This window comes from Neofelis nebulosa, chromosome 13 (genome assembly GCF_028018385.1).
Source record: "Neofelis nebulosa isolate mNeoNeb1 chromosome 13, mNeoNeb1.pri, whole genome shotgun sequence".
Lineage (NCBI taxonomy): Eukaryota > Metazoa > Chordata > Mammalia > Carnivora > Felidae > Neofelis > Neofelis nebulosa.
The window spans coordinates 75,554,861-75,582,052 of NC_080794.1; the positions used below are offsets into that span (position 1 = coordinate 75,554,861).

The following is a 27,192-nucleotide window of genomic DNA, read 5'->3' on the forward strand; positions in this document are numbered from 1 at the left end:
ACTGATACGTAGGACTACACAAAAATTTTAAGCATCTGTATAATGAGAACAGAAATGAAAAGTTACAATGAAAAACAAAGTACTGCAAAACAAAATTGGACATAAGATTAATCATTATAATATGTGAGGAGCTCTTATGAACTAATAAGAGAAAGTTACCCCAGTTGGGAAACAGGCAAAGAATGCGAGCACACGGTTCATAAAGAGCACTAGAAGGATGCCAACTCCCCTAAATCAAATGCAAATCAATCCATTGGACCATTTACTGAGCACCTCTGATCCTGTACTCTAGAATCAGTGATGAACAAATTAGACAAGATCCTTGCTCTAGAGCTTGCATTGTAGTTGAAAAGAGAGAAGAATGAATAAAAAACCCGAAAGGGTAATTTCTGAAACAAGGTAAATAAGAGTAAAGGCCTCACGCTGAACTTGAAAGTAGCCAATCACACATCCACCCGCAGAAAGTGCAGAAGCCACGGAGGCAACTTTTTCCCAAAGTGGTTCTCATGGCAGAGTTTGTGAGAGCCACTGATCCCACATTCCCTCCCACACTGAATTGACAGACTTGAACTTTGTCCACACAAATGTCAGATGATATTTCAATGCCTGTTTGTATCTCTTGCCCATTTTTCTGTTTTCCTATGTGCTTGCTGTCATGTAAACATTCTTCCTCCAGTCTTGATAGTGCATGATTGCAAATACTTTCCCCAAGTAACTTACCTTTTCATTTTCACTAAGGTGTCTTTTGCTGGGGGGGAAAAAAAAGTTTATAAATTTAACTTTATATTCGATATATAGTCGATATTTTTTGTGTCTCATTAAAAACATATTTTCCTATTCTAAGCAATAAATGATAATGTGCTTACTTACTTTCTACTAAGACTTGTAAAGTTTTTAGGTCTTGAGTTTTGTGTATCTTTTTTAAGTTTATTTATTTTGAGAGAGGGAGAGGGAGGGGCAGAGAGAAAGGGAGAGAGAATCCCAAGCAAGCTCCACGCTGTCAGCACAGAGCCCAACATGGGGCTCGAACCCACCAACCGTAAGATCATGACCGGAGCCAAAATCAAGAGTCAGACGCTCGGCCAACTAAGCCACCCAGGTGCCCCAAGTTTTGTGCATTTTTTAACATTTAAGTCTTTAATTCCTCTGGAGTTTATCTTTGTGTATGTATGGAATAGGAACCCAGTAGTGGTGATTTATGTATGAATAAACATGTTTTCTACTTTCATTGCAAAACATTCTCTCACTGACATGACATGCCTCCTATGCCATGTGTCAAAGCTCCGTACATGCACGAGTCTGTTTCTGGGTGTTAGCACCCCTAGGTATTTACACGAGAGTGCTGTAGGCCATGCGTGTGCTGGAGAGTTCATAGCACCTGTGTTCAGCCAAACTTAGAAACAACCATCGTCAGAAGAGTCCATCAAAGTCAGGTAGGGGGTGGGGGAGAGAGTCCCCAAAGATTCCACTCAACACGATGACTTTCCTATAAAAGTTTAAACAACGAAACATACTTTAGGTATATACATATAGAGAAGATAAAATTATTTTAAAAAGAAAAACTCGGAAATGATAGCTACCAGATTAAGAATGGTGGTTAACCTTGGACACAAGGAAGCAGAGAGGGGAGATGAAGGTGACCGTGAGACATGAGTCCAGCTTGTGGGTTGGACAGCGGTTTCAGGACTTTTTACTGGGAGTGTTAAGAACCAAGGATTATAGTGAATATATGCAATTTAATGCACCTGCATTTCATTATAAACACAGGGCGATGAGGCGCAAACTTGCTGCCCCAAACCGGGACCAGAAGGATGGGCGTCAAGTCAGAGGCTACGCAGCAGGCACATTTTGAACGTGAGTTGCAATTATTTAGGGTTCGAATAGAAGCCGTTATGAGCCTTTAAATAGGGAAATCCTGAATCTATTTTAAAAGACCCCTGTGGCTACTAAGTGAAAGATGGATTATGAGGAATGGGGCAGGGAGAGGGGAAGCAGTTAGGAAGCTATTCTTTTACTGGTCCCAGCAGGAAAAAGCTAATTATGAATTGGACGAGTATGGGAGAAGTAGATAAATCGGAGACATTCTGGAGGTGAAACCAAGAGGATTTGCCGATACATTTGACTCTGCATAGTAATGCAAGACCACAGAGATGACCAGGCAGTCTGGAACCATGCAAAGAAATCCTAACAGTCAATGGGAGAAGACAGGACTGTTTCATGAGCTTTAAAAATGTTGGTTAAAATATTAAAAACTCTTGGGGCGCCTGGGTGGCTCAGTCGGTTAAGCGTCCGACTTCGGCTCAGGTCACGATCTCGCGGTGAGTTCGAGCCCCGTGTCGGGCTCTGGGCTGACGGCTCAGAGCCTGGAGCCTGCTTCCGATTCTGTGTCTCCCTCTCTCTCTGACCCTCCCCCATTCATGCTCTGTCTCTGTCTCAAAAATAAATAAACTTAAAAAAAAAAATTAAAAACTCTTAGTGCCAATTATGAAAGTATGAGGAAAATGAAAAAAATAATAAAGCTAAAATTTAGCACACTGTCGTTTAAAACATTACAAATGTTGATGATACACAGCAAGTATTTTTCTTGAAGGCAGATTGTCATACGCCTTTCTAAGTTTGAATCAGCTACCGACATTTTTATCCATGCTTTCAATGCTGTGCTCTATGTCCTACAGTTTCTTTAATGCGAAGCTTTTTTCCATCAGCACTGCCTCTGGGACACCATCATCCCTCTCATCAAAGCCACTTTCCTCATGTAGGTCAAGGTCACCCTCACTCAGTTTCCCTGGATGCTGGTCAAGTCTATCGAACAGCGACAGCGTTCCCAAGGCCAGCTGTTGCCTGTGTGGCTCCATCTACATTCAGCTCAAATGTCACTTCGGTGTGTTCACGTTTTTTTTCTTTGCTGTACTTTCTGTCTTTCCCTCTTTGGCTTATCCATGTTTCTAAAATGTCACGTGGCTTTACCACCAGGAAACGAGAAGTCACCACAGTTACGCGCTCCGCTGTCTGTGCATGAACGGAATACCACGCACACGTGACCAGTCACCAGACTTTGGAAGAAGTGACATTGTTGGTCACGGATCGTGGGACACATCTGTCATTATGCAGTGATTTATGGACTGAGGGGCTAACAGTGAAGTTTATACGTAGGTCATTACAGTCAATATTCTGTGCAACTGAAATGAGAACCGTGTCCTTGAGGGAGTGGTTGTTGCTTAAAGTGTTGTAACAAACTGGGCGTGTCACAATTGTTTGGAGCAAGAACTTCGGCGGAATAGAGAAATGGAAGGATATAACAAAGCCTAATAACCACACAGAGCTGAACATAGGGGATAGGGAGGGACTAGCGTTTATTTACCCAATAGAGGTTTGTCTTGTCTGAAATGTTACGAATTCACGTTACAACTGTTTAGAGCAAACTGAAGTGGGGAAAAGATGACTTCTGTTCCCTCCAATCACACTGCTTATCTTGTGTCATCCCTGGAAGAGGTAACCAGAAGGGTAATAGGAGAGGCAGGAATGGATAGATAAACGTTTGTGGAGGGGAAAGAAAGCCTACACTGGTTATCTTAGAATATGTGCAGAGAAGTCACGTAAATGAGAGTCAATCTGTCACACGATACACTATCGTGTCTAAAACACACCGCCTTTGTGCCAGCTGACCTGACGCTATCACCTGGTCACGGAACAAACACGAGCCAAGTTACTTCTTCTCCACTGACACTCAGTTTCCTCATCTGTTAAACTAGATATTATTACCTCACGGAATTATTTTACAACATTAGAAGAGCACTTAGCCCAGTGACTGACAACTAATAAATACTCCAAACCCTGAGTCATTTGTGCTAATGGAGAGCACGGCTTCTCTGCCCGTGAATGTCTTCAAATAGAGATGAGAAGGCAGTGGACGTGTTTATCCCAAGTATTTATCCTAGCAGGTGGACAATGCAAGCCAATGACCTCAGGTTTGGAGCTATTCTAAGATTCTGCAATTTACAATGTATTTGGAAAAGCCTCCTTGTTTTGCTTTACTTCAAAGTAACAACAATTTCTTATTTACACCCTGGGACTTCGTATTCATTTTTTAGAGTGAAATGCATACCTATAAGCCAACTCAAGTTTCAGTACATTTGAAGATACACAGATTTTTTAATAGGACTGAGAGAAGCGTTTAAAACATTTTCACCTAACCAAAGGCAACCTTGTTCGTGTACATAATGTTCTGGTAACTCCATTCTCTAGCTAATTCCATTGTTTTTTTCAAGTCCTAACTGGGTTAGAAACTTGGGACTTAAAAGAATCCCGGCGGGGGGGGGGGGGGGGGAATTGGCTATTCACCCCCTCCCTTTGTTTTTAATGAATATACCACAAAAATATTTGAAATATTCTTTATGTACAAAAAACCTTATTTAGGATATAAAAAAAATTTTTTTTAATGTTTATTTTTGAGAGAGAGAGTGAGAGAGCACAAGCGGCGGAGGGGCAGAGAGAAGGAGACACAGAATCGGAAGCAGGCTCCAGGCTCTGAGCTGTCAGGACAGAGCCCAATGTGGGGCCTGAACCCACGAACCGTGAGATCATGACCCGAGCTGAAGTCAGACACCTAACCAACTGAGCCACCCAGGTGCCCCTCAACTCAGTTTTTAAACCATCAGGTTTTAGTGAAACTAAGATGAGAAACCAATTTTTTCACAGGAATGCACACTGTACTTCCTTTTCCTATTCGCCAAAGCACTTGAAGTGACCTCCTTCATGTTCCGATAGGGTTCAGCTTCAAGACATCTCTATAACCTTTAAAGCTCGCTTGTGCCTTAGGACTCCATAACACTCATTAACGGGGGAAAAAAACTTCTCATCTTAGTCTCGCTAAAACCTGATGATTTAACAACTGATTTGAAGCAATCCTGTTGATTTATTTTGAGGGGGCATATACCCCCTCTCGAAAAACAATCAGCAGCACTGACACACCACTGGATGCTCAAAAAGCAATTTTCACATTGCAAAAGCTGGAAAATGTATTTGCCTGTCATTTAAGTTATTCACATTCCTTGACATTGATCTATCTAGATCTAGATATAGTTTAGCTATAATCACTATGAATATGTCACAATCTACATATATATATACATATACACACATATATATACATATACACACATATATACACATATACGTGTGTGTGTGTGTATATATATATATATATATATATATATATATATATATATAATTGTGGCTTACATATGTATCATTTGTGGGTGTGTACATTTGTAGTTTCCCCTGTTTGACCCAAAACTCAAGTTCTGGTCAAGCTTAGAGCACAACTTTAGTAAGTTTAATTAAACTTTGCCAATCACAACTTCAGTCTATGCCCAGCATATTTTAATTTCATTTCGTCGCCAAGAGAAACCGATAGACATCATCACTGTGTCTGTTGTTTCTTCTTCCTCTCATCGAAGAAAACACTGAACTGCCCTTAGCAGAGTGGGAAGGCCAAGTTCTGCAATCCTGCCAACACAAGAGAGTACTCACTTCCCCTAATATTGTTAAGGTTTTAATTTGAAAATCCTCCTCTTGTTAAATAACAGTTACCTCTTTAAACTGACTTTGTTCTATATTAGGCATTTCTTTGGAAATGGCCCCACAACCAAGTCCCTTATTAGAACAAGAAAGATAAGGAGGGTAAATATTTGAAGTGTAGTTTTTATCTCCCCATCCCGGAGAGGGAAAAAACAATAGGTCACCCATGTTCAGGAAGCTGGCATGACCTAAGCACCCAAGCATTGCCAGGGATCTAATGAGGCTGTTTACCCTGTGCCGCGGTCTTCAGGCAGCAACACAGCTAAGTTAGCCTCGCAGAAAAGCAAGTAGGAAAGACAGCTGCTTTTATTTGTTTAACTTTCTGGCGGAAGAACAAAATAATTATCTGTGTGGCCCAGAACCTAATAAGGTTCTGGCTTACTTGCGCTTCGCTATTACAAATGCTAAGATATTCTTGGGTGCTTTGCCGCGGTTCCGAGTGGTAGGCGAAAGGTACCGCGCTGATCTTAGTTTGATAATTTGTGTTAATAAAATGCCTCGGTCAGATTTTATCATCATGAAGGAGGTGATAGAGAAGCTGCATTTGTCGTCACTCATGAGATCTAAAAATAAGGGTCTAGGCCGGTTTTAAAATGCAATTCTGCAACCTTCATGGGTAGTACATTCTATTATTTAAGAACCTTGCAAAGAGACGGTTCCTTGTGTCTAAGTACCTTGCCCTGCATTATAAGCCTTCCACTTGTTTGGTGCTCCATGAACATGCATCCTAGTTCTTCATAACCTGAACCTTCTCTTTCCAAAGTTAATCATTTCATATTTTAACGCTGTCTTCAATTCAATCCTAATTCCCCATGTATATGTCTCCCAGGTTCTCTTCCTCAGCCCTCCGTTTTCTGTCAGCCCTGCCTGAGCTGTTCCACAAACCACCTGAAGCTATAAAGCCAGGAATTAAGCAATGCTTTCTGTGAAAAGGATAGCGAGTAGGGGAGATAAGGCATACTTCCAGAATGTCCCACAAGGAGTTCTGCGGACCCTCTCTCCATTGAACAGCTGGTGAAAATTCTTTATAAAGATCCTAAAATCTAAAATCTAAACCGTCTAAAATCTCTGTAAACTGTTCCAAGGGCATACAGCAAATGAAGAAACATTTATTCAAAAAAGTCTACCAAATTTAGGTTAAAAGCTGGAGAATCTGTGGCATTGGAGCCATGACCCACTCTCTCACTCCCCCGACCCCAGATCTGTATGACAGAAGCTCCACTCCAGTGAGTGTGGCCAAGAACGTCAGACTCATCGTCCCCTGGTCCATAGGAGAGGGCTGCAGCTGTTCCCCAGGAAGGCAGGCTGCCAACATTCTCATCCCCCCAACCTGGGTGCTGAAAATGCTGACTTCCAGGTGCATACAGCCAAGAGGTCAGGGTCTGCTTTCCTTCACCCATGCTCACTCATACAGTGGAGGCTCAGCCCCAGGCATGGTGAGCCAAGAATACTGGGACCAGAGACGCCCTCACAGGGCAGAGGTTCCACACCAGATACAAATCAAGAAGACCAGAGGCTACCACCCCAGCCGGTGCCCTCCTCACAAAGCATGAGTCCACTATCCCCACTCCCATCGTCAGAACAGTGATACAGAGAAGCAGCAATGAAACAGGGGACATTACTACCAACCTTACAGAAGTAAAAATGATGAATGAATGGGAAATGAATGAAAAATATCAATAACTTTCTATAAAGACAAAAGTGACTGAAACTGACTCAAGAAGAAATAGAAAATATTCAAAGATCTACACAAGTTAATAGACGGAACTAGTAATTTAAAAACTTCTCACAAAAATATTCCCAAGAACAGATGGCTTCACTGGTAAATTCTACTAAGTATTTTAAGAGGAATTAATACCAATTCTTCGCGAAAGTCTTCCAAAAAGTAGCAAAACATTTCCCAACTCATTCTATGAGGTTGGTACCAAGACAAGATAAACGTGTCACAAGAAAACTACAAATCAACATCCTTTATGAATATAGATGTAAAAATCCTCAGTAAAAATGTAACAAACTGAAAAAAAATCTAACAAACTGCATCTTGCAACCTACAAAAAGAATGGCATGTCATGAATGTTGTATAATAAAGAATTTGTCTGGTCTTTGCCTAAGGTTCCTGGCGTGGGGCTTCTAAAAGCCTTGGAATCTCCTGAGTGATGAAGTGTTTTTGTTATTTATAAGCCTCTTGGATCATATCTAAGTTTATGCTAATGCAGTAGCTCCTGGTGAGCCCCTGGGTAGCTTCAGGATGGGGGCTGATCATGGTTGGAAAGCCCAACTTTGTGATTAGAGTGTTGAAGCTTTGAGCCGCATGTTATCAACCTGATTTCCTGACCCCCAAAGAGGATAAGGAAGGCTAGAGACGGAGTTCAATCACAGGGTTGATATTCAGTAAATCATGCCTATGTAATGCAATCCTAATAAAAACTCTGGACACAATTGGTGGGGCCTCCTGGCTGGTGAACACATCAGTGTGATTCCATGCTGATTCCATGGGGAGAAGGCACAGAAGCCCCATGTTTGGGATCCCCCCCCCAGACCTCACCCTACACGTCTCTTCATTTAGGTATCTCCCTGAATTTTGTGAATTATTCTTGTGAGCTCAAGGAGGTCATGGGAACCTCCCAGGCTTATAGCAAGTTGATCTAACATGAAATCAGTCTTGTTGTAGACACTGCCATTTTACTTGCGGGGTCTATACTAACTCTGGTTGACAGTTGTTATCTTTGAGCACTTTGAATATGTTATTCTACTGCCTCTGGCCTCCATTGTTTCTGCTAACCTTATTGGGATTCTCTTGTATGTAACATGTAATTTTTCTCTTACTGCTTTCAAGATTTTTCTCTCATCTTTGACTTCCATAATTTTTATCATGATGTATCTATTCATAGATCTCTGTTTTTTTATCCTATTTAGAGTTTATTTCATTTCTTGGACGTGCAGGATATTGTTTTTTGACAAATTTGGTAAGTTTTTTCTTTCTTTATTTTTCTACTCCTTTCTCTCTCTTCTCTTTCCAGTATTCCTGTTGATGTGCAGCGTACACTAGGGTTCGCTCTTGGTGTTATAGACCCTATGGGTTAACAAATGTATAATGATATGTAGCCGCCATTATAGTATCACACAGAATAGTTTCACCCCCCTAAAAGGCCTCTGCCTCTTCATCCTTCCATCCTACCTAACCCTTGGCAACTGCTAATCTTTTCACTATCACCATGGCTTTCTCTTTTCCAGAATGTGATATGATTGGAATCATGTAATATATAGCCTTTTCAGATTGGTTTATTTCTCTTAGTAGTGTGCATTTCAGATTCCTCCATATCTTTTCATGGCTTGATACCTTATTTCTTTGAGTGCTGAATACTATTCCACTCTCTGGATGGATCACAGTTTATTTACCCATTCATCTACTGAAGGACCTCCCAGTTGCCTCCACGTTCTGGCAATTATAACTAAAGCTGCAATAAACACCTGTGTACAGATTTTTGTGCGGACATAAGGCTTGAGCTCATTTGGTAAAAACCAACGAGTGCCACTGCTGGATACGATAAAAGTAGATTTCATTTTCTAACAAATTGCCAAACTGTCTTCCAGAGTAGCTGTACCATTTTGCATTCCCCTCAGCAATGAATGAGAGTTCCTGTAGTCCCACCTCTCCATCAACATTTGGTGTTGTTGGCATGCTAGATTTTGGCCCGTCCAGTAAGTGTGCGGTGGTATCTCAGTTTCTTTAATTTGCCTTTCCCTGATGACATGTGGTGATGAGCATCTCTCCATTTGCTTATTCGCTATCGGTGTCTCTTCTTCAGTGAGGTGCCTGTTCACATCGTTTGCCCTTTTAAATATCAGGTTGCCCATTTTCCTTATTGTTGACTTTTTAGATAATAGTCCTTTATCAGAATGTCATTTGCAAATATCTTCTCCCAGTCTGTGGCTTGTCTTCCCATTCTGTTCAACTAGCGAATTTCTAATTTCAGTTGTTATATTTTTAAACCCCAGGGCTTCCATTTGCTTCCTTTTTACGATTTTTCTCTCTTCACTGATGTTCTCTATGTAACGCAACATTGTCGTCATACCTTCCTCTACTTCTGTGATCACGCTTTCCTTCGGTTGCGTGGACACATCTATAGTGGCTATTTTGAGGTCTTTTTCTGTTAAATCCAACATCTTGTTGCTCTCACAGATAGCTTCTGTTGCCTGCTTTTTTTCTGGCGTGTGGGTCATACTTTCCTGTTTCATGCATGCCTCATAATTTTTTTGTTGGAAACTGAACGTTTTAGATAACATATTGTAGCCACTCTGGCTACCGGCACCCCAATTGTTATTGTTGTTTGTCTGTTTAATTTTAGTGGCTGGCTGGATTACGGTCACCCTGGGGTGACTGTGGTATTCGCAGGGATCCCTTCCTCTCTTTGAGTAACCACACCCAGCTGTTAAACTCTCATCATTTCCAGCTGCCTGCTCTATTGTTTGCGACAGTGCACTGGGGCATAAATTGCTCTACAAATGAACTCACTCGAATTGGGGCTCCTTTGAAGGAACAGTTTCTGAGGTCAGTGTCAGGAGGGCTCCTCCCCAGCCTCTTATTCCTCTGTTCCGTCCTGCAAACCGGCCAGCCTATAGTCTAGGCTGTTCATGAAACCTATGAATCACCTCTCAACTGCCTTTAACCACAACCTCCACTGCTCTTAAAAGTGCCTTCGTATTTGAACTCATTTACTGTTGTAAATGAAATCAGTTCCTTCAGGAAGAGATGAGTTGCCTTTACAATGGCTTCTCCCCCTCACCCCCAGGCAAAATCTCTGAGCCAGGACCGGGAACTGGGAATGCCACCGTGGCCAGCTGCTCTCTGACTGACATTTTTGCTCTAGGAGCTGAGCACTGCCTGCAAGGTGAGGAAGCAGCAGGTCCCCGAGGTCCTCCTGGCTTGCATCTCCCGGCAGGGGCAAGGACAGTCTGGGTTCCGGTGTTCTCATCGCACCTTACCCAAGGTCAAGTCTCGATTCCAGGAGCAGGGGCTGGGACAAAGAAGGAAGCCCCCGCCTCTTGACCACACTTGCTGGGACTGAGACACAGCACTTGGGGGGCTGGAAACACTGGAGTCCTGCTCCTCCCAGGAAGAAAGCCCTCCACCTGGGGGCTGGGGGCAAGGCAGCCTGTGCTGGTGGCCACAGTCATCTGGAGTGGAGTCTTCACTTTCCTGAGCCAGCAGGACGAGGGAGGGGGCAGTCTCATTTCAGATATTACAGACTCTCAACTTTTTTTTTTTTTTTACCAAATTTGCATAGATTTCCTCAAACAGAGGTTTCTTCATTTACTGTCGTACCGTAGGACCATTTCCAGAGGCTTTAAATGCTTGCTGTTTTAAATCTTTTCTACCGGTTTCACCAGGGAGATCAGCAGAGTCCCGTACACTGGTGTTCCAGAAATTGATCTCCTCTCCCACGTCGTCCTGTGCTGTACTCTGCACAAGGACCATCATTCCCTGCCTTGCGTTCATGAGACTCTTCTTTGCTTTACGACTGTTAACAATAGCCATCTCCAAAATCTCCAAAGCCATCGTGCATCTTTTAATATCATCAAGGCAACAAGGCTTTCATCCAGTCACCAAGGAAAATGTTAAGCTGCACTAGTAGAAATTCCAAAACAGCCTTCCTGCAGCCAAGATCTCACCTGGCATTCAATGGTTCGAAGAGGTGTGGGTGTGGGTGTGTGTATGAAGGACTAAGACTTGAAGACAAGAGTTTTGCTTAACTGTCTTGGTCTTTTTAAGCTGCTATTACAAAATTGCACAGACTCGGTGGCTTATAAACAATACAAAATTTATTTCTCTCAGTTCTGGAGGCCAGAAGTTCAAGGTCAGGGCACCAGCCAGGCTTGGGTCCAGTGAGAGCCCTCCTCTGGACTGCTGACTCCCAGTTTCACCACGCTTATGACCCAAGCACCTTCCGAAGGCCCCCCATCCCTCTTATTATTTCTACTTGACATAGAGGCCACATTATTAAACTGATGTTTCCCAAGGTATTTTCTGGGAAAATTCTAGTCTGAAGAGATTACATGAAAAAAAAATTTCCTTGCTTAGTAATTTTCAAGTTCTATAAAAATAATTCCAGAAGTCTGGCTTCTGATCTCACTAGATCTCAGGAGTAAGAGTCAGAGAATGAGCCTTATATTCATTACACTAAAACCAAATATGAATAAGCAATATTATTCCCATTTTGTGGATGGAGAAGCTGATCTAATGAGGTGGTAACTGTCCTGGTTTACGCAGTGTCCGTCCCAAATTCATGTCCACTTAGAACCTGAGAAATTAACCTTACTTAGAAATGGCATCTTTGCAATATAATTAGTTAAGATGAGGTCATGATGTGTTAAGGTGGTGTTCTTATAAAAAGAAGGAAATTTGGGCACAGACACATGAGAGAGGGGAGGCCATGTGAAGACATAGGTATTCAGAGATGCACAAGTTCAAGGCTATTGAATGACAGAGTCAGAGATGCAGTCATGCATCTAGAAGCTAAGGCATATCAAGGATTTCCAGAGGCTAGGGAGAAAGGAATGAAACAGATCCTCTCTGGACCCTCAGAGGGATCATGGCCCTGTCAACACCTTGAACTTGGACTTACATCCTCCAGATCTGTGAGAGAAAAAAACTTCTGGTGTGTTAAGCCCCCCAGTTTATGGTACTGGGCTACAACAGCCTTAGAAAACTGAGTAACTATGTAAATAAATTCTATACAAAGATTTACTATTGTTTTAAAAAACTACCAGCAAAGCAGCATTGAATTCTAACTGGGTAGTATGCACTTACTGTTTAAACTTTTACTTAAAAAGTACAGTTGATTTAGAGGTGCCCGAATCATAGGCACTGGCTTCATTATCACCAGTGGATCTTTAAGTATGGGATTTGAAAGGATTATGAGTATTCATTTCTTGTGAGTTAAATGCTCATGAATTTGGAGTGAAATCGATATTCTCTTTCTACTCCGGGTTAATTTTTTAAGCGTTTTATCAAAAATTTATTAAGCATTTTTTGAGACATTTCTGCGGTTGACCAATTAATTTTTTTCTTATTTTCTGGCATATTGCTAACGCCAGTCCAACTTGTTCTAAAAATAAGGTCTTTTAATTAACTAACCCTTCAGAAACAACATATGGTAACCAGATTAAAGATTAAAACATGGACAGAAAATTCATCTTTGTCAAAGGACTGTCAGCTTGCCTTCTATCCTCACGCTTTCTCACAAATGAATACAATCTCATAACTCACAGCAGGCTGCTGACCCACAGGGAAGTTTGGTGAGAATTTATTCAACCTACCTCCTTTAAAAAAAAAATACCTTCGAAGACTGTGATTCTGTTGTGGGAGGTGGGGTATGGTGGGCAGGGGACAGAAAGTGAAGGAATCTTTTAAAGACAACCTGAGGCCCCAGAGGAAAAGATTTTCTTTACAACTGTGGATTGTCCCAAAGGCATAGGCATATCTCTGTTGTTCTTGTTTTTGGTAGAAGTGGTGGCTGTTTGTTTTTTTGGAGGGAAACTCTGCAATGGTCTCTGCTTAAGGAAGCATTCAGATTTTATTTACTTTAGGGAAAGGAATGGGTGCAGACAATGGTAAACACGGGCAGGGCCTAAGTAAATGCAGTCGCCCGGTGAAAAGTCTCTTTACTCACTTCAAAGCACTCTGGGATTTTCTGTCTTCTACTGTAGACACAGCCCCCCCTCCCTGAACTCTTACCTAAAAGACTCAGCATCTTGCCTACCTGTGAAGAGCTAAATTCAACAAGAAAAAAGCCTTTCCCTTTTGTCTCCTGGGTGTCTTAAGATTTGCCGAATATAATAGACCATCTCTTATATGTCTGTTTGTTTACACATATCTCTGTGTATCACTGATAAGTTGAGGTAATGTTCTGGTAAAATGCAGTGAGCTGTGTGGTTTGGGGAGGAAGAACTCTGAATGCTAGGTTTGGTTTAAATCCATCCCAAAGGCTGTGGACTCCCGGCTTACTCAGAAAGCTGATCAAGTCTGACGTGAGCAATCACTATGCTATCCCCCCGCCACACACACACACACACACACACACACACACACACGCACGCTCTGTGAATCTGCTTGTGTGGTGTCCCAAATATGTCCACATCCTAAGCCCCGGAACCTGTGAATAGGTCACCAAGGAACGCAGGTGGCCTCCAGCAGCTGAAAAAGGCAAGGAAACAGTCTTCCCTGGAGCCTCCGGAAGGAAAGCAGTCGTGTTTTTGGCTCACTAAGACATTTTGGACTTCTGACCTCCAGAACTGTTAGAAAATAAATGTGTGCTGTTTTAAGCCACTAGGTACGGGGTCATTTGTCCCAACACTGCACAGAAAACTAATACTGGGGGGGGGAGTTCTGGTATTAAAAGAGAAAAGGAGGACGAGGAACAGAAGGAGGATAGAGGGGAAAAGCAGGCCCTAGCGCCTCTCCTGTCTCAGCCCAGCAAAGGTGTTGGTGCCTTAAATCAACCTGCTTTATAAAATTGCTCTCCTTAGAAAGGCCGGCCAGGAGTCTGAAGGCCGGGCCACGTGCTCCACACATCAGGACCAGGCCTGGCAGAAGGCACTCACTGGTTGATGGATGGCTTATCACTGTTTCCCAAGCTCAATGGTTTCTTTTTTTTTTTTTTTTATCACCCTCCTAGATTCACCCTCTCCCAGTATCCCAGTAGGTAAGGCACCACTTCTCACCACACATTCAACTCTTTGTCTCAACACCAGCCTTTGCTTTTTAAAAAAATGGTGGAGTAAATAAGGTCTTCTTCATTTAAACCCGAGTCTCATGTTAGAGTGAAAATAAGAATAATCAAGAGAAAGGGGCGCCTGGGGGGGCTCAGTCGGTTAAGCGTCTGACTTCGGCTCAGGTCACGATCTCTCAGTCCGTGGGTTCGAGCCCCGCGTCAGGTTCTGTGCGGACAGCTCAGAGTCTGGAGCCCGCTTCGGATTCTGTGTCTCCCTCTCTCTCTGCCCCTCCCCTGCTCACACTCTGTCTCTCTCTCTCTGTCTCTCTTTGTGTCTCTCAAAAATAAACATTTAAAGAAAGAGAGAATAATTAAGAGAAGAGCCAGAGCGTCAGCCATTTGGTGGGAGGCAGGTGCACCACAGCAACGAATCCTGGGACTTCAGGGCATCCTCAACACAGATGTCACGGCAGCTGGCGAGCTGCAGACAGGCAAACGGCGTAGTTGGGATGCGAATTATGGGTAAATAAAGCATTCTCCACGTTCATTCTCATGGTTTGCCACCAAGCTTTTACTCTGCCTCCGGAGCACTACGAAAGGGTAACTATACTGTGACAAATTCAAGACCCACCGCGAAACCGGTGACCCATCTTCCAGCGGGATGCACCTTCGTCACCTTGAAAGCAACAGAGATCTGCGTTTGATTTCTAAGTGCTTCTGGCCACAGCGAGTGGACTCGGCTTTCAAATGGAGCAAACACGACAGTCTCAAGTCAACCCACGTCAGGAAGAGACAGCAGCCCGCACTCCCACTGAGAGACAGCTGGCCTGCTGACAAACTGGAGGCAAGGACGTGCGGTTTGGAACTAAATATGGAAGGTTCTAAAACTCCCTGTAAAGACCTCCCGTCACTCTGATGGAGCACTGGGAAGGTTTTCTTGGCCGCCTGGAGAATCACCACCGGCTCTAGTTAAACCTGTTTCTACTCCAGAGGAGCCCCCTGGGGGGAGCGCGGTGCCCCTCAGCCACCGCGGGTGGTAGTCCTGAAGAGAACATCCCCCAAATGGATCCCTGTGGCGGGTGGTGGCTGGCCGGCCTGGAGTCACCCCCTTGAGACAGCTGGGTGCGGTCTTTCCCCTGAACGTGAGAATCTGGGAGGAAAAACACATCCTGCCTCGGGCCTTTTTTCAGCTAGGTTTTACTGGATGGGCCCACCCCTGTCATAACACACCCCCAAAATGGGTCACAACGGCCTGTAAGAGCCGGTCACAGAATCGTGGGGACACACGAGTAGAACCATCACATTCTCGGGGGGGAATCGGACCCATGGAGCTCGTGCCTCATCCACAGGGGCAGAACTGGCTTCAGAACCCAGGCGTCCAGAAATGCCCGTGCAGGCCTCATGCTTCTATCTATCTATCTATCTATCTATCTATCTATCTATCTAAGTTTATTTAGAGAAAGAGCATGCACGAGAGCAGGAGGGGCAGAGAGAGAGAGAGGGAGAGAGAGAGAATCCCAAGCAGGCCCTGAGCTGCTAGCACAGAGCCCGATGCAGGGCTCGAACTCACAAACCGTGAGATCGTGACCTGAGCAGAAATCAGGAGTCGGACGCTTAATAGACAGAGCCACCCAGGTGCCTATTTCTTACACTACCGGTGCCTCTAAGGCCGCAGAGACGCTCGCCCTGCCATTTTCCCGCCCTACACTTGAGAAAAACTGGAAGGAGGACGTTCTTTTGTCTCCTGTTGACTTTGTGTGAAGACCGATAAAATGTGTCCGTGCCCATAACAGAATGCACTTGCTTCCCCTGAGATTAAATCTGTTATTTACTTAAGGCTTAAGCCTGGGCACAGGAGGAGGCGGCCCTGCTGTCTGGCTTCCTCCTGGGAAGGCTGGTGGGGAGCAGAGACGCGGGCCCCACGAATCTGAAATCGCCAGGTACCAGCTAATGTTGCTCACGTTCTGTGCCCAGCCCTGGTACAAGCAGCTGGGCTCACTGGGTCAGCTCACTTCCACAACGCCACAAGGAAGTGGGGGTTGTCATCACCCTCTGAGGCTGATGACATGCCCAGAGTCACAAAAAGAGTGCCGCCCGCCGCGGACTCAAACCCTGGTCCGTGCGGCTCTACGGCCACCAATGCCACTTCCTCGCGGGCACCAAAACCCTCTCTATAAAAATGGTGTCAGTGTGGAATCTGACACATTTCAGAGATTAAGTATAAAAAAAAAATCTCAGGCGGTAGTGTTAAAATTACGCGCAAAAATAAATTCGAAACACGTCAAAGTCCATTAAAAAAAGACAAATGACATGAAGAATTTGTTGTTTTTCCATCTACGCAAATCCACAAAAGGCCTCCCTCTCCCAAGCAATGATCCGTTTCTCTAGGTTGAAACCAGAAAAGCTGCGTTTCTTTTACAGCAGCCTAAACCTGACTCTGCATGAATTCAGGGTGACAGTGACTTACTTCAGAGATCACTTTTCTTTATTAAAATGCATGGACGGGCACCTGCGTGGCTCAGTTGGTTGAGCGTCTGACTTTGGCTCAGGTCATGGTGTCACGTGAGTTCGAGCCCCATATCGGGCTCCGCACTGACAATGCAGAGCCGGCTTGGGATTCTCTTTCTCTTCCTCTCTCTCTCTCTGCCCCTTCACCACTTGCGCTCTTTCTCCCTCTCTCTCTCTCAAAATAATAAATAAATAAACTGAAAAAAAATTAAAAATAAAATACAAGGAAAAGTTTTGAAGAATAACAAATAGGACAATCAACCCACCCTTTCGGCCTGGAAATAAGAAGTCTTCAGAAACAGACAGTAAAGTTTGAGGACACAACAAAGCCACACCCAGCTCTCCTTCCAGTCGCTAATTGTCCTTGCCTATGAAACAAACAGCAGGTTCCAGGAAAGCCAGATGTCTTCATGTCTGTGCCCAGCATTTCTTTCTGTTTGCCATCCCCACTGATTCTTTCTTTGATGTCCCTTCCTTTTGCATATGCAGGTGCAGCGTAACTTAATTTGAGGCATCGGCAAGGTGCTTTTCAAAACCAGCTCCAGTAACACTGAAAGCGTCTACAATTAGGGTGCGGCGCTTGAAAGGGTTCTTACATTTCATTTGGAAATTGATCTCTGCAGGGCTTGTTCGTAATCCCCATTACAATTACTGGGGATCAAGAAGGCTGGGAGTGCTTTCTCATTTGGAGGAAAGGCTAAGCGGATTTGCACAAGGCTCTGTTTCCAGGCAGGGCACCATAGCTGCGTCTGGATGTCATGCTCTCGTTCAGCCTGGGTGTGTGAAGAAGGGCAAGGAGACGCTCATAGGAGAGAAGAAAGACAGAAATGTGCCACTGGGCAGTTTAGGGGCTTGTGAATCTTTCTTTCTGCGGATGCACTTCTAATTCAGGGCAAGGCCGGGGGAGGGAAGTGGGCTGGTGAGAAAATGGAAAGCACATTTTAAGCCAGGGAGAGCTCTGAAATCTTATTATGCTGAGTAATTGCAGAAGGCTTAGAAACCCCTGGACCGCTTGGGAGGTCTGGCATCAGATGAGGACACAGTGATGTGATCATGCCTGCGTGGAAGTTGGAGAGCCCCAGAGGAGCCACGGCACCGGATTTCCTTATTGCATGTCCTTGAACTTGTTCCTCCAGGGCCACGCAACGTGGGGATGTGTCTGTGCTGGCCCTTGAAGCAACTGGATGCTTAGGCCCTGCGTCGGGCTCTGTGCAGACAGCTCAGAGCCTGGAGCCTGCTTCGGATTCTGTGTCTCCCTCTCTCTCTCTCTGTCTCAAAAATAAATGAAAACACTAAAAAAACTTTTTAAAAAAAGAATGAAATTTTAGGGGCACCTGGGTGGCTCAGTCGGTTAAACAACTGAATTCAGCTCAGGTCATGATGTCTTGATTCTTGAGATCGAGTTCTGCGTCGGGCTCTCTGCTGTCAGTGCAGAGCCCGTTTCAGATCCTCTGCTCTCCTCTCTCTCTGCCCCTCCCCTGCTCACTCTCTCTCTCTCAGAAATAAATAGACGTTAAAAAAAAAAAAAAAGAAATTTAAAAAACATTTTAAATGCTGAAGAGCCCATAAACCCTCCAGAGAGTCATGGTGTGGATACAACTTAATAACGGGAATCACTGGGCAGGACTTGGCTTAAAGAAAACTGAGCGTGTATGGTGCCTTTTGGTCTATTCCCCATCAGAATCAGAGATTTGAATCCGGATGACTCTGGAAAGTAACACTTCGCTTCTCTTACCTCACCTGCTTCCCCACTCAGTTAAGAGAAAAACTCCTAGAATAGAAATGTCAAGACCAATTACATGTACGGTTCAGAACTTAATTTTTCTGTCTTTCCGGAAGCTGCTGCATTATCATTCATCAAGGCAAAGATTGCAACACTGTGGCTCTGCAAAATCTTCACAGAATCATCTGGCCCTTGTTGTTTTTTGTTTTGTTTTTTTTTTCTACTTTGTTCCTTTTCAGTTAATGCAAAAGAATTTTTCCCCCTAAACATCTCCCACTTCAGGAAAGACTTTGACAACCCCTCATAAGCCTGCATATTTTGTGACAGATCTATGATTATATTTAAGGAGGCTTGTCAGGGGAAGCACACTCAAGCTTTTTTTGTTGTCTTGATTTTAAAGAGTGCAGTGAACTCACTGATGTTCTAATGAGGGCCTTCTGCATCTCAGAAAAGGGGGCGGGGAAGGATGGGACTTACAGAAGGTGGTAGTTACCATTAACAAATAAAAGCAAAATAAATAAACATTCTGAACGAAGCCATGCTAAAGAAAATCAGTCTGGATCAGGGAAGCTGGGGCAACGTGAGCTGAAATGCTCTGGTTGGGTAAAGGGGTCCATGGTGGGGACAAGTCTCCCAGGACACAGAGGTTGTAGGTTTCGTTGTGGTGGTTTTGCAAGGCAGCGGTCAGTGGATACAGCAGGAAACCAGATTCCCTCTGATTACAGAGAAGAGCTTTACAACAATGAGACATGTTTGCAAATGGAATGGACAGAAAACAAATCATGCACTCCCATTTCCAGAAGTGTTCAGGCAGAGGCTGGGTAATCACCCGGCAAGGAGCGTGTGGAAAGTGTTGCTCCTTTGGGTTGGAGGCAAAACTAGATGACAGAAGGCCAAAGGCGCCTTCTAGCTCTAGAAGTCTGCCATTCCCTGGCTTTGGACCACCGACAACCCACTCCGGGTCTCGATTTCCTTTTCAGAAAGATGAGAGCCATGACACAAGATAGCTATCTAAGATCGTTCCCAGCCCAAGATGGTGTAAGGTCATCACTTGGTAAACTAGTGTATGTTGGAAGGAGTGTTCAGGCATCCTAACTCACTGCCCAACTTGGAAGAGGTCACTGAACTTCCCTGGGCCTTGCTCTGGGGTCTTTCCTATAATCTGTAGACAAGATTGAGGACTGGGTCACAGTGCGCCCACCAAATACTTGAGGCACCCCAGTAAAGGGCAACAGGTCGAATGACTAAAGTCAAAACATCTGTGAGACAGAGGTTTTCTGAAGCATATTACAGATGATACCAATGAGGAGGAGCACTGACAAGGCCTCAGAGTTTCCAGTCACAGGATGTAAGAGGGCTCACCACGAGCCTCATGATGGTGATCCGGCGTGGGGAGCAGGTTTCGGGTCTAAAGAGCCAACTCCCCAGCAGGGAGTACGCACTACTCCTGCCTCCTTCCCAGAGGACTTTACAACTTGCTGTACCCCAGGGACTCTTCCCTTTTCAGCCTCATTCATGTTTGGTATACAGCTGGTGCCTAAAATATGTTCGGATGAACAAAATAAGTTTTGCTGAGGGAAAACATCCGTCTATAGCAAATCTATTCTAAACTTCTATATCAACTTCAAAGATGCACATTATATAACAGATAATTACCTTGATAATTATTGTTGAAATACCAGAAAGGAAGGGGGGGGGAGGGATAAGGACATCTGTGGCAGCATAGGGACATGTGTCAGGGCTACCAGGCTGGATGACGGCCTGGATGCCTTGAGACCGTTCCCTAGCATGCTCCCTAATTTCTGGTTAAATTTGTCCATGATTGAATGAACATCTGCCTCCCAGGGAACCATTTGTCCTTATACATAGAGAAAAGGCATTCACACTAATCCAAAAAGCATGTTGACTTATTTTCTCTCTAAACTGTTGGGAAAAGAAGAGAGTAGGGCTTCTTTACCTATACAACTGAAATGCAAAGACTTTAAAGGCTCTTTTCCTGCTTCTTATGGTTTGGATCTCCAGGCCCCCGACCAGAGAGCTCCTGTCTAAGCGGCCTGCCCCTGAGTGAAGTAACAGAATGACGGGAAGAATCAGATTCTCTCCCGCTCCCAGGACCCTCTCTCATCTTCTTCCCACTTCTGAACACTTACCCCAAGGCCCAGTGATAATACCCCCTAAGCATTCTGTTGATGCCTATTTTGTGATAGTCATCAGATTTCATTCCCCATTCAGCTCAACAGTCCAAGGCTCCCGGATACACTCACGTACCTCTGTATCACATGAGCAGTGCCCTCCCTGTCCAAAGTGGGGCTTCAAATGATTGCTGAAGATATAGCTAGTCTATGGCTTAGGGTGTTACTCTTCTAAGAATAGATACATCATAAGACTTTGGTCCAAAGAGTGAATCTGTTAGAGGCCAAGAAAGAAGGGGATAGACAAGTTAGATTTGGTACAGAAAACCCTAACTGCGTGACATCCAGCTCTTCCCGAACAACGGTTAGGACACATGAACTGAAAAGAGACTATTTTGAAAAATTCGGAGTGTATGGTTGCCAAGTATATGGTCCACCCACTTTTCAAACTATACAGGTCAATGGATGATACCTACTTATGAGTCTATGGCCTCTAGCGACAATTATTTTCCAACTCTTCAAATGGTTTGCAGATAGGAACTAGTCTGCACTCCCTTGAAGGAGTCTGGTTTGAGGTCTCATTACTTGCATACAAGTGTTTGCTCTCTGCTTAGACAGTAAGCTCGTTGACAGCAAGGATCCTGTCCTAATAATCTCCATATCCACTGTGCAATAAATATGTGATGGGTAGATGGATGGATGGTTACACCTCACTGGGGCCCACAGTGGAAACTGAAGATGCTGTAGGGACAGATTTGTACAGGTAGATGTGGACGTAAGAAGACACCAGAATGCCAAGGAGAGCGAGAAATGGAGGACAGGGCCCTTGGTCCGGCTGGTTTCACAGAGGGACAGCAGAGGGTCTCTGCGCCTTTGTTTCTCTTTCTACCAAAGGAGTAGGTTTAAACCATCTCTAAGGCCCCTTCCAATTTGAGATGCTTTTGGACCACAAACTGTGAATCACCACTCGCTGGGCCCTGTAGAACACAAGCTACTTTCATCAGAAGGTCAGTTGGAAGGTGGCAGGCATGTTTTTTAAAGCACTATTTTAAGGATAATCCTTAAACCTTAATCATAATTCGCATGATGAGCTGTTTTCCTCCTACAAGAGGAAATTCTTGCATTTCAGAACCTGCAAACATGAGCAGGAGCCCCTTGTCATAGCACCGAGTCCAAAGAACATCCTTTGACTTCCCTCTTCTTTGGTCCAATGCTACTGATTCCTCTGTGCGAACCTGCCAACTTGGATGCACCGGAAGATGTGTCCCACAGCCATCCCACCACACCCACCCCTTTTCTAGCCGAACCCTGACCTCTGCTTCTTATTATAAGCCAGTGTATACAAGGAAACAGAGACTACCAACAACTCGGTACACACAGAGCTATTGTGAGTCAACTGCTCCAAGTGCATTCAAGTTCAAGGGAATGAGGGGGAGAAGGGCAGAGGGATTCGAATCTTTGACCTGTCACATGGAAGAAGAAAGGAAATCTCATGCTTCTATCCTGTAATGTTTATCATCTTGGATCACAGGCAGTGAATCTACTTATTATGTCCCTTTCCTTCTCCCAGCCCTAAGTTAGGGCTGCTGGCTTGGAAGGCAGGCTACATTGCCCAGGAGGGGAACTGAGAGACTGCATCTTGGATGGAGCCTAACGCAGAGTAGTTGTGCTTCTTGAACCACCATCAACAAGCCCTTTTAACATGCTGTAGACATTGGGAGGTTTGTGGCTGGAATCTTTTTCTGGGGAGATAATACATGCATCAGTTTCCTGGGGCTGCCATAACAAATGACCACAAACTGAATGGCTTCAAACAACACAAAGTTATTCTCTCATTGCTCTCTGGTGGTCGGGAATCTGAAATCAAGGTGTTGGTGGGGCAACAGGACCTCTGTAGGCTCTAAGAAAAGAATCCTTCCTTGCCTCTTCCCAGCTTTTGATGGTTGCTGGTATCCCTTGCCCTTCCTTGGTTTGTAGCTACATCACTCCAACTTCTGTCTCCATCTTTACATGGCATCGCCCCCCCTGTGCTGTCTTCACATGGTCCTCTCATAAAGATACCAGCCATTAGACTTAGGGCCTCCCCTAATTCAGCATGACCTCATCTTAATTAAATACATCTGCAAAGACCCTAGTTCTAGAGCGGGTCACATTTTAAGGTTCTGGGTAGACAAATTTGGCAGGGGCTGGAGGGATAACACTATTCAACCTAGTACCACAGAGCAAAGGGCAAAGTCCACAGCCTAGAACTCAGGAGATCTGGGTTCAAGGTCTGGTTCTTTTATTTACCAGCTATGCAGACATGGATGAGTCATTAAATTCCCAATGCCTTTGCTATAAAATGGGAACAACGCCGACATCTCAAGGTTGTTGCGAGACAGGAGTGAGAACCTCTGGGGGACTGGGGTATGTTATTCCTTTGATGCAATGGTAGCACTCAAGTCCACCACTAGGCTGGCTAAGCCAGAAGTCACAGAACTTTAGGCGACAGACAGCTTCCGAGACAGCCCCCAAAGACTCCCACCTCCTGACATCCACACCCTTGTATAATCCCTTCCCCTTGATTATTGACTGGACATGTGACAACTCACTGTCTACTGAATCTGGCAAAAGTGATGGGCTGTCACTCCTGAGTCTCCAGCTTGTGTCTTGTTCACCGTCTCTGGCTTTCTCACACCCTCGCTGTGATGGACAGCAGGCGCCATGTTGTAACTGCCCTACAGAGAGAGGCCCACATGGCAAGGGACCGAGGGAGGCCTGTGACCGACAGCCCAAAGAAATTGGAGGATCCTGCCATTACCACTTAAGTGAGCTTAAATGTAGATCCCCCTCCCCCCTCCTCAGTTAACCTTGAGAGGGCTGCAGCCCCAGCCAACACCCTGATTATAGCCTGTGAGGGACCCTGAGCAGAGGATCCCATCCAGATTCCTGACCCACAGAAGTTAGGAGAATAAGAGTTTGTTATTTTAAGCCACTAATTGTGGGATAGTTGTTTTTTTTTTTTTCTTTTTTTTTTACACAGCCATAGAGAACTAGTTGCTACAGATTGAATGTTTGTGACACCGCCATCGTCTCCTCATTCTTAGGTTGAAACCTAATCCTCAGTATGATGATATTAGGAGGTGGGGCTTTGGGGGACGTGACTAAGTCATAAGAGTAAAGCCCTCATGAATGAGATTCGTGCCCTTATAAAAGAGACTCCTTAGAGCCTCCTCTTCCCTTCTACCATGAGAGGACCCAGTGAGATGACAGCCATCTATGAAATGGAATATGGCCAGACACTGAATTTGGCAGCTCCTTGATCTTGGACTTCTCAGCCATTCAGAACTGGGAGAAATAAATTTCTGTTGTTTATAATCCATCCAGCCTGTGGTATTCTGGTACAGCAGCTCTCACTAAGACATTAATTCAGTTTGTTAAATCAACTTAAAAATTGAGAAACAGGGGTGCCTGGGTGGCTCTGATGTTTGAGCATCCCACTTTGGCTCAAGTCTTGGTCTCACGTTTTGTGAGTTCAAGCCCCTCTTTTCTTTCTAGGAAGCAACTTTGTTCATGCTGGCACTGCTCAGTTGGGTTCGTACTCGAAGAACTGAGCCCCGAACACCACGTGGCATAGTTTTTTATACGTTTTCTGCTTCTTTGTCTCCCATGTATAGTAACACACAAACATGCAGTCTGATTAAGTGGTCTCATGTTACAAGGTCATGAGGGATGTTGTCACGTACATGTATAGCCAGGTTTCCTTGAGGGGATTTTTCGGGTTTTTTGGAGTTGGTTTTTTTTTTTTCCCTGTCCTTAGGGAGGGGACCATACCACAGCCACAACTTTGCCACATCTTTTACCTTGCTTAGAATGCCTTCTGCCAAGTCTATCAAACTCCTATTCACCCTGAAAAGCCTACCTTAAGTCCCACATTCTCTATAAAGCCTGTCCTAACCCAGTAGTGCCCTAGAGTCGGCTCATATAAGCTCACAAGAGTCAACTGGTAATTTTTCAGGGATTTTGCAAGCCAGTTATTGAACATGGGCATTGTTAAAAATTATGCAAACTTACAATGAAAGAAATTATATTAAAGACAGAGGTAGTAAATGCTCAGGACTCAGTATTCTGAACTATCATAATACATTTGACAATAATCTATGCTGGAGCTTTAAGTGCCCCGCCTCACCTTTGCGGCGGAGCTCCTCTATCATGGTGTGTCCTTGTGTGTCACTTCCCAACTCCACATCTCGTGAAGTCACCTTGGTGACTTGAAATTGACCGTGGCGGCATTACGGTATTGACACCGTGGCAAGCGGCAAATGCTACCAAATAAAACTTCGATTTTCTTCCCAGGAGCTGGTCGTTAAACATTTTTACCAGCACCACCACTGAGTCCAGCCAAAGTAATCCCTCTGAATTCTAAACTCTCATAGTGCTTCCTAACTTTTCTGCTCAGTGAATGGTCACTTGGCATTTGCTGCCCTAGTTACCAGGTGCATTTCTTGTATGTGTGTGCACACACACACGCACATATGCCTTCTCCCCCTAACTGGGTTATTGTCGGCTTTAGGGGCGGGAACAACATCCCCTTTATCCTTTCTGAGCTGCCCTTTCCTTAAATAACTGAACAAAATGCATCCTCCTCCCCCGGGTGAAACCCAGCACCGTCTCTAGACTTCCCGGCACTCCTAGGGGCTCACATTCTCACCATCCCCCCTACTTCCATTCTGGCTCCTGGCCTCCCCTTGCTGCTGCACTTCTGTTTCTGCCCCCCACCAGCCCCTACCATTCCTCCTTCACCACCACCTCTCTCCCCAGCCCAGCACCATGGACATGGCAATACAACTTTACCAAGGGTTTGGATTAGATGGAACTGGAGAACAGCACAGGAATCAGTAATAATTCACCATCAGGCATCACTTCCCTGATAGACACATTCCCATCACCAGGGATCTCTCCTTGCCCTTTTTCTCAGTGGTCCCCTCTCCACCAGGACCTTTAGCTCCATGTTTAAGAGATCTCAACCTTCGGGGCACCTGGGTGGCTCAGACGGTTGGGCGTCCAACTTTGGCTCAGGTCAGGTTCTCACAGTTTGTGGTTCGAGCCCTGCGTCGGGCTCTGTGCTGACAGCTCAGAGCCTTGAGCCTGCTTCTGATTCTGTGTCTCCCTCTCTCTGCCCCCCCCCCTCACTCATGCTCTGTCTCACTCTCTCTCTCAAAAATAAACACTAAAAAATTTTTTTAAAGAGTTCTTAATCTTCTGTTTCCTTACCCACAAAATGAAAACCACAATTTGTATAACTTTATGATGCCAAGAGATTTGCTATGAATCACTCCCCAACTAAGGACCCATTTTGCACATGAAAAAATTACGATAAAAGCTCTCAATAAATTAGGTATAGAAGGAATGTACCTCAATATAATAAAGGCCATATATGACAAGCCCACAGCCAACATCATACTCAATGATCAAAAGCTGGAACTTTTTCCTCAAAGATCAGGAACAAGGCAATGATGCCCACTTTCACTATTTTAACTCAACATAGTAGTAGAAATCCTGGCCAGAGCAATTAGGCAAGGAAAAAAAGCCATCCAAATTAGAAAGGAAGAAGTAAAATTATCTCTGTTTGCAGATGACATGATACTATATATAGAAAACCCTGAAGACACCACCAAGAACTGTTAGAATCCAATAAATAAATTCAGTGAAGTTTCAGGATGCAAAATCAATTCGCAAAAATCAGTTGTGGTGTCATACCCTGATAATGAACTGTCAAAAAGAAAAATTAAGAGAACAATTTTATTTACAACTGCATCCAAAACATCTAGAAATACATTTCACCAAGGAGCCAAAAGACTTGCACACTGACAACCGTAAAACATTGAGGAAAGAAGTTGAGGACACAAAGAAGTGGGAAGATACTCTGTGCTCATGGACTGGGGGAATAAATATTGGTAAAATGTCCACACTACCCACAGGAATCGACGTATTCAATGCAGCCCCTGTCAAAATCCCAATGGCGCTTTTCACAGAAAGAGAATCAATAAACCTAAAATTTGTATGAAACCACAAAAGACCCCCAACAGCCACGGCAATCTTGAGAAAGAAGAGTAATGCTGGCTGCATCATGCTTCCTGCTTTCAAACTCTATTACAAAACTGTAGTAGTCAAAACAGTATGGTATTGGCATCAAAATAGACACATGGATCAATGGAACAGAACGGAGAGCCCAGAAACAAACAAACGATTATGTGGTCAATTAATTTACAACAAAGGAGCCAAGGAAATGGGGAGAGGGCTGTCTCTTCAATAAATGGTGTTGGCAAAATTAGACAGCCACAAGCAAAAGAACGAAACTAGACCACTGTCTTACACCAGACGCAAAAATAACTCAAAATAGATTTTTCAAAACTTGAACACAAGACCTGAAACCATAAAACTCCTGGAAGAAAACATAGGCAATAAGCTCCTTGATGTCAGTTCTTGTGATGAGTTTTTTGGATTTGACACCAAAAGCAAAGGCAACAAAAACAAAAATAGGCGAGTGGAACCA

At 44.3% G+C, this 27,192-nt stretch overlaps 1 long non-coding RNA gene across 5 annotated transcripts in view; it reads right to left on the minus strand.

Annotated features, from left to right (window-relative positions):
- The window catches only part of LOC131493401 (uncharacterized), a 144,027-nt gene that overhangs the window by 12,525 nt on the left and 104,310 nt on the right, over positions 1-27,192 (minus strand). For 2 of the 5 annotated variants that reach the window (XR_009252629.1, XR_009252627.1), the window contains one exon: positions 20,794-20,931. The exons of the other annotated variants lie outside the window; for them this stretch is intronic. This is a non-coding gene — a long non-coding RNA (uncharacterized LOC131493401). The remainder of the gene's footprint in view (positions 1-20,793; positions 20,932-27,192) is intronic. 5 annotated transcript variants of the gene reach the window in all.